The sequence below is a fragment of the Bacillus rossius genome, chromosome 13 (assembly GCF_032445375.1).
Source record: "Bacillus rossius redtenbacheri isolate Brsri chromosome 13, Brsri_v3, whole genome shotgun sequence".
Taxonomy (NCBI): domain Eukaryota; kingdom Metazoa; phylum Arthropoda; class Insecta; order Phasmatodea; family Bacillidae; genus Bacillus; species Bacillus rossius.
Window position 1 is genome coordinate 4,054,872 of NC_086340.1, and position 12,410 is coordinate 4,067,281.

Genomic DNA, 12,410 nt, shown 5'->3' on the forward strand with positions numbered 1-12,410 from the left:
TGTGGCGGCGCGAACAAGCACCCATTCATCAGGCGCTCGTGCGCCGGGTACGTAGCGCGCGCGTCCCTTCACTCGGACCTGGGTGGGGGGCAGAGTCCCGGAGTCCTCGCGCGCGCGATATGCTGTCCGCGGCGCTGCTGCTGGCCGACGGCTCGGAGGCGGCGCATCCGCCGCCCCCGGCCGCGGCCCCCAGGCCCGTGCTGGCCATCGCGGCGTCCGCGGGGGCGGCGGCGGCGGATCGGCCCCCGGCCGGAGACAAGCCCGAGATAGTGGACGCCGTCACCAAGGTGCTCGAAGGCTACGACTGGACGCTAGTGCCTACCGCCACCAAGTGAGTGCCCTCGGTCCTCCACGTCTTCTACACGTCATTGTTTCATAAACATAATACGTATGCACCTATTTTAATTTTCCTTTAAAATGTAAATAGGGGCAGCATAAGTAGGGACCGGAAAAATTCGCGGGTTCAATGACCTGTAGGATGAACTCCATAGTTCTACTTACACTCGTTCAAATGTGACCCACTCATTGGCTGCTGTCTTGTGAGACGTCCCAGTGTAGCAGCCTGTGATTCGATACAGCTTTGGTTGGGCGTTTCTCACTGGCCCAGAGTCATCCAGGTGAGTTGTGAGCCAATAGCAGAGGCAGCACTGAGGTATAACTATTTGTACTTCAGCCTATCGCGAAATGAACTCGCGAATTTTTCCGGTCTCTACTAATTAGACTGCAACACGGTACCTATACCCGCACCTGTGGTTTCTTCCCTGGTGATTGGCGGCCGTCTAGCAGAGAGAAGTCGTTGCCTTATTATTTTTGACAAAGGGCCAATTCGGGACGCGTTTAGGTGCTTCCGCGCTGAATCACTGTGATTGGTGTTGTTGGTTACAGTCGAATTTGCACCTCGGAGGCAACTCCGCCCAGTCACGAAACACAGGCTGTGCTAACAGTTTTTAAACTTTTATCCAGTCTCGAAATCTTTTTCGCGAAATCTGCATGCCCCTAAATATAAATGCCAATTTGTATGTCATTCGTAGCATGTATACAGTTTTAAATATTCGTTTGTGTGTAGCCTTTGAAATATACATTACTTGATTTTTTTTTGTTTATAATTGATAAATAATAAATAAATTTTTGGATTTCCAAAACCCTGAAAAAAAAAATTTTTTTATTGATTTTATGAATCTCATACAAAAATTAATTTAATGCGTGTCATAGGTTTCACAAAGTAGATTTATTTAAAACTGTATTACAACACGAATAGGCGCATGCCCTTGGTTCGTGGCATTAAGATTTAAAAAAAACTATTGAATAAATACGTATTACATTTAAAAAAAACGCTGTATAAACAATTAGCAATAGATAAATGATAATTTATTTAAAATATTAAGCGAAACACTAAACTATGGAAGCATGGAAGCAAAATAATTGAGGATACAACCAACTTGATACCATAAAATAAAACTTGTTTCTTCATAAAGAACTGTGATGTTATTTAAAACTCAATATTTATTTTTCTTCTTATATTTCTTTTTTTGTACAGTTTTTTAAATTAATTTAATAAATAACTTAAATTATTTAATAAAGTATTTTTCTACTAAAAAAAAGTCCTTATTAATGGTGTTTATTAACTTAAAGACAAATTTTTTATCAGTCCTAGCAGAAAACAATAGTGTGTTATAGACATGAAACATTTCCGAAACCATATAAACCTATGTTTTCAGGGTTTTGGGGAAACCAAATTTATTTATTGATTGAATGAATGATATGCTAAAATAAAGAGTTTTAAGATGAAGGCTACATACGAACGATTAATCGAAAGCTGTATACCCCACGATTACATGCTTACTAGAAAAACACTTTTATAAACAATCAAATATATTATATTTGGAATATTTTTGAAATAATGAACAAAAACATGAAATAGGTATTAGAAGGAAAATAATTGAGCATATTACCGCCTCAGGAAACCAATATTCAACAGCTATGAAGAAACTATCATGATGTTAACTCAAAATATATTATATTGTTGAGACCGATTTATTGCTCAATTGTCTATTCTTAGATCTGTTTCATCACACTCCAAAACGACACGAAATCAAGGAAAAAGAAAGAGCGAGTGTTTGTTGATATAAATTTGCCGACAAAATTTGGGATTCTTCATTTTTTTTTTTTTGTAATTTACCTCGCTGATTAAAGGTAGGCTATTATTGCATTAAGATACAGGAATAATACAAATACGTTGTATTGAATGATATTTACAATTATATGCCTGGTTTTAATCAGACTGGTGTGATTATCAAGCCGGAGGGCAATTTTTAATTGGGTTTCATCTTAATTTCTGATCTACTAACTGGCCTGGTACTGAAACTCCAAAAAATGTATGGCTTTATATCGGTGCCTTGAAGCTACGCTAATTGCGAGCAGTGGACTCGCCGCTGCTGTTCCCGTCGCTCGGTGTGGCCACCTGTTCCACCAACCACCTGGGATCGCCCTCCGAGCCGAACAAGCGACCCAGACCCTCCTCCTTACGTCAACGTCACATTTCCCAAAATCCTTAAAAAAAACACTACCGTGGCCATAACTGCACTGCAGATTTCCAGTGAATTTGATTAGAAATAGACTAGTAATTTTCATACTTATATCAGGGTAAAACACACGCATTAAAAAAAATTTACTTGTAACTTAACTGGGCCCATGCAACCCTCCCCCCCCTTTTTTTTTTCAAACTCCATGTCACTTCGTCTCTTCTCGTAAATGTTTGGTTTTCGTTTTTCTTTCTTATTACAGACTTTCACGAGGATATATATATATATATTTTTTAATTTTGGAAAAATTTAACAGTGTCGTGTGTATTTAAACAGCTGAGTAAACACAGTAAATGGAAGTCTAGTGAGTGGTACGACGCATTTATGTAGGCAAAAAAAAATTAAATTATGAGTGATTGCCTGCGACGTTTTACAAATGGCACTTAACATGCCTTAACGGACCTGACGGGGGAAAAAAATAACAAATGGATGTAGCGTGTAATGCTTGTGGGTGCAGTGAAACTGGCGTAGGGATTGCAACAGTTTTGCCAGTCATCATCCACACAATTAGGGTACAGTCACGCCTGCATTCGAGTACAAGAAGTTCTTTCTTTGGGGTGTTATTCTGGTACATACACAAAAATAATAAAACAAAATATTGCTGACTTCTTTAATACAAATATCATGTACACTGTTATGTTATTGACCGTAGGATTTTAAAATGTGACGTCGAGTGGTTGGGAAACAAAAGAGGGGCAGGGATAATGTAAACTGATTTTTAAAATTATTTTTGGAGAACTATATATGAAAATAAAAATTATATGGCATGTTTACGGCGAGGGTCTCACAATCTCATTACTATAATTTTATCACGATACACAGTAAAAAATATTCTGTACTTTTACAAAATATTCATTAGGAAATCAGTTTCCAAGAAATAGTTTGTAATACTACGGGAAAGATATTGTAAATTTATACAACACATGGCTATGGTTATTTTTGCATGTGATACATTGGTTTTTCGAGATAATACTAACATTTTTTACAAAACTTGGCTAAACTTTTTTATTTTATTTTAATTGAGGTTTCAATTCAGCAACATTTTTTTTGAAACCATGGGGAAAAAATAATCTTATATTCAATAATTGTACTTATTTTTACTATGCGTATTAAAAGTGCGCAGTTATTACTTGTAAACTATTCAGGGAACGGTTTACAAATAACTTTAACTATTTGAGCTACTGGAACAACACAAAGAATAAAATTCCCGGGTAAGAATACGAACCCAGTATTACCGAGAACACTGTTTTGTAATGATACGGTTGTTTTATGTAAATGTAGAAATTTACTGATATTTCTAATTTTACATGAATATTACTGTTACATTAAAAAAAATTACAGTAAACATACATAACTCTTTCGCACTGCTCACACATGCCACTCCTTGTGGGTACGCCACTGACGCGCTTTGGAAAGAAAAAAATATATAATTTAAAAAAAATAAATTTACGAAAAAAACATAATAGTTACAACTAAGATAAATGGAAGGGAATATAAACAAAAAAAACGCCATCTTGGAATCAACAGTTTTTAAGAGGCCTTCGAATTCGCATTCATACGAAGACAAAAAACATAATAGACGTTGCCATGGCGATTAACGAAAAGGGAAAAAAACGTGGTACGAACAGTCACCAAAAAATAAAATTATAAAATACTAAAACTAAAAGAAATTTTGACAAAATCTCCAAGGTGCAAACGTACTTTCTCTTCCACCCCCCCCCCCCCTTTTTTTTTCCGCCCCTCTTCGAACACTACCCTTCCTGAAAATCCACGCACTATATTCTACGGTTCCAGGCCTCAGTTATTTGCCCTACGCTAACTACAGACGGACAAAGTCTCCCTTTTATCAATATGGATTTCACTGATTCATATAAATCGTGGACCTATATGTTTTTTTTTCCTGGCCTCTTTCAGTCTCTGGGAAATGAATGTGCTCCAATAACTTTAACGCGATCCTAAATTATTATTTTTTTTTTAATGACGACTGTATCGCCGTTGACAGAGAAGAAGACTCGCGAGTACTCGAGAATGTCAACCGGGCAGTTCTCTGAGGCTCTGCCCAGTGTTCACTCCCTGCTTTTTGCCCTCGTCCGCCGCATGGCGACAGCAACACTGCACAGACCCTGCGACTTGAAGACCCGCGCAGACACAATGGCTTGTCCGGGGCAAGTGGTCTGATCACTGCCTCCTGTCTCTCACGAAGAACTGGGGAGGAAAAAAACCCAATCAACGAATTTCTGTTAAACAAAATTGTTCTACAGTTTGGTTGTTGGTATTTGAAGACTTTTGAAAGCAACTAATTACGAAGTGGAATAGTGACACTGCAATTTCTGGGAGAATCCAGAAACACTACAACCTTAGAATTGTCTTCCAATTTGTAGTTTTATTATTGTTTGGCACCGTACAATATATTGAATTCCCGAAAATGCTACCCTGTCCCCCCCCCCCCCTTTCCATCCTTACATAATCACCGCTAAACCATGATATTTACAAATGTTAACGGATTTTTGTGAACCTCAATTTCATTGGTTTTTATTGTTTTAATTAACTGTGGTATTTAAAAAAATATATTTAGTTGGTCATTTTGACCAATTAACTTGTTCCAAGAAGCAAGTTGACTCGTTTCGTAAGTAAGGTATGTTCTGTTTTGCTGGTTGCAAAAACTCAGATTTCTTGTTCATCAAGTTTTGTTTATTACTCAGTATACATAACTACGTCTGGAATATGGAGGCAACTAATCAAAACTAATATTTTGTTGGGTGTTTTTTTTCTTTTAGTTTACCGTATCCATTACATTGCATTTCAAAAATGAAATAAAGTAGATCTACTTGTATTTATTTTCAGGATCAGAGTAGAGCAAAATAATAAAATGAGAATCAAAATAATATTTTGGTCTTGTGATGAAAAGTAACGTTTTCTGTCATGTGCGAATAAAATTATGCTAGGTTGCTAATGATTTATGAATTAATTATTACAAATATAAATTAATTTTCACGTAGAGATTTTCCAAATTGTGTGTGCTGCATGAATTAATAAAGTAATGTACAGACATAAAATAAAATACACATAAAATAAAAAAAATTAAATTTACAGTTTTATATAACTCTTCATAGGGTTAATTAACATGTATATAGTTGGCATTTATAAAGCAGGTACAGTAAAAAGTGTTAAAGGGTCGTTAGCATTGTAACTCTTGTCATTAATACGTTCCTTAATAATTGTTTTTGCCAAGTGAAAATAATTAATGATTTGTAAGCACAGTGCTTTTTAATAATAAATGTTATGAAAGGAAAAGTCTGTAATATGCAGATGAAAAAACCAAGACTCGTGGAAAATAAATATTTGATCGAAATAACGTAAATATCCAACTTTAATATTCAACGAACGTGTTATAGTTGTAGAAAAACTTTACTCCCGTTTGCTACTCCACAGTGAGAACTACGGCTTGAAATGCATGCCTAAAACACAGAATTTTACTAGAGAAATTTATTTTATTTAATAGCTAAGGTCTTGCAAACTTGTTTATTAATGAAAACACATTACAATTTTGTGGTGATTTTTATATAGGGGGCCTACTTGAATTTTTACTCGGGGACTTTAAAAAATATTCCAGAGATTGCAGAATGTCTGACTTCGGAAATGATAACAGCCAAAAACCAACTGTAAGATGTGCTACATTTATGTGAATTTAATTTGTTTATGATATGAAGGCTGCATTTAATTGAAGTAATAATTCACATATTTTCTTAAATTGCGTGAATTAATATTGCAGCTATAATTTTAAAATATCGAGATATAAAATAAAAAATTAAATGAATTTTCGATAGTTAAATTTGGCGTTAAAATATGATAAACTTAGAGGGGTCGTAGGTTTGGCATCAAGATTGCAATTCGAATAAGTTAATTTTTAAAGTAATTCTCAAAAGGGCTTCTAATCCAAAAACTTCATGTCCAGCAGAGAGTCTATAAACTCATAGCAACGTGATTGTGAACTAACTAAAGCTGTATTTAAAAAGTATGTGACTTACATTTTAAAAAACTTACAAATGAGGGGCTCCATAATATATTTACTTAAGTCATATGTTTCGCAAATTTAATTTTGCCATTACCAAATAAAATTTTAAACTTTTAAGACGTGAAATACATGAGTATCTAACCCAAAGTACAAAATTTTGGGCTTAACAGAGCCCCTTAAATAACTCTCAAGGAGAAATTTATAACAAATGTTTTAGTATGCATATATGAAAATTAAATCAGTACATGTAAATGTGAGGGTGTATCTATACCTAATTAATATCATATTTACATTTATTTTTACCATGTATTGTTTGGTTGAAGGAATATGTGTGTCCCTAGGTTCTTCAACTGGCTATATAAATTACCTGGGTTTGAAAATCAAGCTAAAAATTGATAAATGTTTAAAATTGAACCTAAAGTCTCCTTGACGGGGAGGTGATTATGTCACAGAAAGAAACGCAACATAAAATCGAGGATATTAGGGAAGTAATAGACCATCTTGCCTTGATTTACGTCAGGAAACAATAGAAAACTGAAACAGGGAAATCTAAAATCGAGCCGGTATTCGGTGTCTCGCCACTTCTCGCCTGACTCCGTTAGAGATAAATTATTATTACAATTCAAAGTGACAGCCTCCAAACAAGGGAGATCAATTTTGCTATTTCGCGCAGTTTAGAGGTAACCAATTCATTTCAACCTTATCGTGGCAGAGAGAACCAGCCAACCGCTCGGGACAACCAGATCGATTGGTTCAGTATTCATTTCGGTGACACGGATACACTCTCTCCTCATAGATTACGTAGTTACTCGGCAACGGCGTTCTTTCTGCAGACAGCGTTGCGCAAGAGGTGACGCTCATTCTTAAAGTTTCAACGGGGGTCGTTACCGCAACGCCGAAATACCACAACGCCGAACGTACAATAACGCCGAATACCATAACGCCGAATGCCAAATTGACCGCAACGCCGACAGTTAGAAAACTGCTGTGTACCACAACGCCGAAAAATGTTTTTGCGGGGGGGGGGGGGGGGGCACAGGAGCAAAATGAAAAACAACTGAATGAATTTGTGTGCTAACCTTACCTAACTTAACCTTTGTGGCAGTCCTGCAATGACATTTTTCGAGGTTGATATATTTCGGCGTCGTGGTAATTCGGCGTTGTGGTGCGTCCCCTTAACGGTGTTTGATTTCTGTATGTCATTTTAAATACATTGCACTGATCTTTAGACGTTTAGGAGTGTATCAACTCAAAAAAAGTAAACACTTGAAGAATTTTCAAACACACTGTGAACATCAATATGACGAGAATGCTTTATTTTCATGGATTAAACATGGCCAAATAATAATTAGTTAATTAATTATTAATGTGTCTACCATTTCAAATTATTCTTTCAAACTTATATAATTACCCAATGACTCATGTAATGACACAATCTTAGTTCTTGCACCACTCACGCAACTTGAACAGTTATCAGGAGATCTTTATTTACTGCTGCTAATACGTGAACCAGAACGTTGAACACATTGGAGCTGTGCGCTTCTGACACATTTATCGCTGGACATGACTACATCTCTGACATGACTTCGTAAGTGAAGTGGCGTGTCAGGTTAGTGAAAGGCAAAGTTCTTGTAAACATTCCTCGGTGATGTCTGAACGGAATGTTAAGACATGCAGTAGTAAAAGTTAATAAAATCTAAATGTTTCATTTACCTACGTTCAAATATTTTGGGTAATTAATGTCAAATAATACTCTCTATTCTTCATCTTGCCTGGTTTGTATGGTAAAAATGTATAATATTATATCTCGTTTATTTATTTCTTAATCAATTTTCGGACAACAGACTTGATCAGTTTTCAGACAACAGATAAACACGAGTGAATTTCGAGCCAAAGTAGCTGGTATGCTTTAGTTTAAAACTGCTGTGGAATTAGCCCTACATTTTGCCATTGTACATTTCATTAATTTAAATTGTAGTTCCCAAAAACCTTTCATGAAACGGTTTTCAAGTTTTTATTTTCCTCTCTCTACAATATTCCTTATAAGTTGTGCCTTATAAGGATGGTCTACAAGATAATGATAAGTGTCCAGGAAATAAATAAAATGTTTTGTGTTTTTTTTGTCCTGTTTCAACGGCGAAATTCATTACACATTATTGCAGCTTATAATGTTGCACTCTTTTGTACCTTTTTACAGGTTTTCTCATAGTTTACAGTATGTATTCTCAAATTTAATATTCTGTTTGGTTATTTGTTCATAATATTCACGTGGAAGATGATTTTAGTTCATCAGTGGCCAGTGCATATATATATTCAGTACAAGGTTAGTTGTAATTGGTAGTTTTTCCACCATGAAAAAATAAGTATTAATTAATATATAAATTCTTCTGTTTTCCAAGGGGGCCCGTAGGATTAAATGTATTATTCCTGTTTCACAGTTAATCTCTTGCAAGTGCCAGAGAAGGGCTTAGGGATTCTAGGGGGGCTGCCCCCCCCCCGTATCTACGCCCCCTAATATAAAGGGATGGTAAAAATTAGTAACATCGCAAACTTGCGACGCGAATAACTCAAACAAATATCCAAAGAAAACATTTTTTTCAAATAGGCATAGTGGATAAGAAATTAAACGAAGTTCTTCTCCCTTTTAAAATATATTTTTTTAACAAATCTACATGAGGATGGTAAGTTTAAAAACTCGATAAAGGCCGCCATTTCGTTTTTATTTAAATATATTAACATCTTAATGTGTATCAAGATTGCTAAGCCAAGGGTCTTTTTCACAGTTTAGATATATATGGGTAATAATTCTGAACGCAATGATTTTTTTTATTAATGGCACAACTGGTAGCTTGATAATTTAAAAATAAAGAATAATAGGGCGAGCATGTGTGGTTCGTACTCGCTCGCCGAAGTTTGTGCACCACGCGCCCATGTCGGCTCTTAACTTACAAGCTGTTTTGTGCAGAATTATCCTCGGTATTTTTTGGTATATATATATTTGTCATAATGGACACATAATTTAAAACCGTAATCCATTAACTATTTATGGCAGTAAAATAAACCTTCTAAAGTGCCATCCCAACTATCATAACTTTAAACCTCATTTAAAAATAAACATAAAGGACGTTAACGTTCTACTTACTTAGCTCTTTGTAACGATGTCTGGATTAAAGACTTCTCTTTGCATGTACATGGATTGTTTTTCTAAAATAAATCATACAAAATTTTGAATGCGAATTTCAGAGGTGGATTGAAGAAACGCATTGTCTGTGGAAATAGAAAATGTATAATTGATGCCGTTTACGATCTGAGAAGGCAAAACCACAGACAGACACGAACCGTTGCCACAATAATAGCACTCCGTGTTGAAGAGTACATATCCCCAAAAAATTAACGTAAATAAAATCTTATAATTATTATCGAAATGAGATTTTCTCGTAAAACCAGTATTGAATTTTTAAGTCAAATTAAGTATTTAATAAAGAAACAGATAATTTTGTGGACTAGTTTGGTTTTAAACACGCTGGTTTTTATTTTCCATATTAATGTTTTAAAAACAATTTAAAATCAAGCGGTATTTTCTCTGTCATTGATTATAAACTATTTAAGGCAACCAAAAATAAACGTGTAGGTACATCCCATTCTAAAACTTTCTCATGCTTCGTAATTTTCATATGCTTTGGCACTAATACACCCCACACTGCGTTACAAATCGTTGTCTGCATATTTCAATGATACACAGAAAACATTTTTCTGGACTTCTACAAAAGATTCTTTTAGAAACCGGTTGCCAAGAAAAAATTTGTAATACCACAAGAAAGATATTGTAACTTTGTACAACTCATCGATATGGTTATTTTTGCGTGTGTGAAATAATTTTTTCGAGATAATACTGAGTATTTCTTACGAAAATTGGTGCACAATTTTATATTTTAATCGATATTTTTTGAAGCCATGGAAAATATAATCGAATATTCAACAATTTTACTTTATTTTGTTGTATATTGCTTATTATGTGCGCAGTTAATACTGGAAAACTATTCAAGTAACAGTTTACAAATAATTATTAGTGGTACTGGGACAACACAAATCATAAATGCCCGGATAAGAATCTGAGCCCAGAGTTACTATAAAAACATTTTGTGGTGACAGCTAAGTACAGTTGTTTTCATGCAATTGTACAACTTGACAAGTATCGGCAGTATTTCATGAATACTTCTGTTACATGTACAAAAAAACATTACAGTCTGATGATTTCTCGACACTAATTTCCGCACTGCGGTTTTCATTGGAAGATGATTCTGCAATAAACTACTGTTGCCGTCTGCAACATGTATGTGATGGGATGACACAGCAACCTGTCATAAATCCACGAATGTAATTTTTCTGTAAGTAAAATATTCACAACCTAGTCGGGATCGAACAAGGGACCTTTGGCTCATTAGCTAGAAGCTATGATCACATCCAGCATGTTTTACCGCGCATGTACTAATAAATTATTATTTAATCTGCTCAATTTAAGCGCGGGAGAAAAACTTAAATGCTGTGTACAAGAATTTTTAAAGTTCATTTTCCAAGCTAAAGGCACTGCCTCCTTATTCAAAAGATTAAATTAAAATAATCAATCTAAAAGATTTAATAACAAAATATATTTTTTAAACATTTACATTAGTTGTCAAAATGATTTATTTAAAAAAAGCTGTCTAATGCACATAAACTGATAGTTATTTTAATTGTACTATATGTTTATCAAGAATATTCTGTCTTTAGAGAAATAAATCATTTTAGATTCAGTTTTAAACACCATTTTTTTTGCTCCTTATAAAAATAGAACACAACTTTTATTAATTTTTCTTCCCCATATTTATACTAAAACTAAATGAGTGAAAAATACTCATAACTTTATGTGCTTATTTACAGGAAATAATGGTAGAATCTACTGCAAGTACTAATTCCACATGTTATAAATAGTTTTACTAATTTAGCCTTAAATAGGCTGAAGAGACACATAAGTCCTTCCATAAAATGTAATATTCGAATAATATTAAATTATTATTACTATTTTGGACACAGAAATGAGTGTTCCTGAAAGGCATTGATGATATTGTAATAATAATACTTTAAAAATCCATTACAATAAACCAGTTTTAAATGTATATAGCACTTTTTTTAATGTTCATTAACTACTAACCCACGTATCTGATATAACTTTAAGTAATTAAAAATGATGTACTTAAAAATAAGTTCATGTAATATAATTAAGTTTTTACATAACAAAGCTCACCATAAATTAATGCAGGTAATATTTTCTCAAAATATAGGTAGCATTAGATTAATTTTAAATTTTAAAGGTCTATTGGATTTACGATATATAAAGGATTTCTTTTTTGCATTTAAAGAGTGTTTTTTTAAGTTAATTATAACTATTGTTTGAAGAGCTTCTTTCTTGAATCTCTATTTTCCCAAACCGGCAGTATCAAAAACAGTGTTTATCTCGAGTGTAATTATCTTGTGGTCATAACAAACAACAGTTGAGTGCCGAGCAAACAGTACCTACTCAAGATGTCGGGAGGTAGACAAACACAATCATCTACAGCTTAGTCGTACTTACGTCTAGTGCATATCACCATGTGTAGGTCACTGCTTTGATTCTGACCACGGGTATCAATTTAAGGCACGCTCTTGGGTTTTGTTTAGATTAGATTACGTCGTCCACGCTGCCCGTGTTTTATGTTAGCGATTCTCTTTCACTGCTCCACTCCAAGAGTTCCTAACTTTCTTCTCGGAGTTAAAATAATATTTCACAAATGAAA

The 12,410-nt window shown here is 34.6% G+C and overlaps 1 protein-coding gene across 1 annotated transcript in view; it reads left to right on the plus strand.

The window, feature by feature from the left end:
• The first annotated feature begins 234 nt into the window (after positions 1–234).
• Positions 235–12,410, plus strand: part of LOC134538631 (transcription factor SOX-8-like) — a 75,541-nt gene continuing 63,365 nt past the window's right edge. Inside the window, exon 1 of the mRNA XM_063380066.1 lies at positions 235–331. The gene's annotated coding sequence lies outside the window, so the exon portion shown is untranslated. The remainder of the gene's footprint in view (positions 332–12,410) is intronic.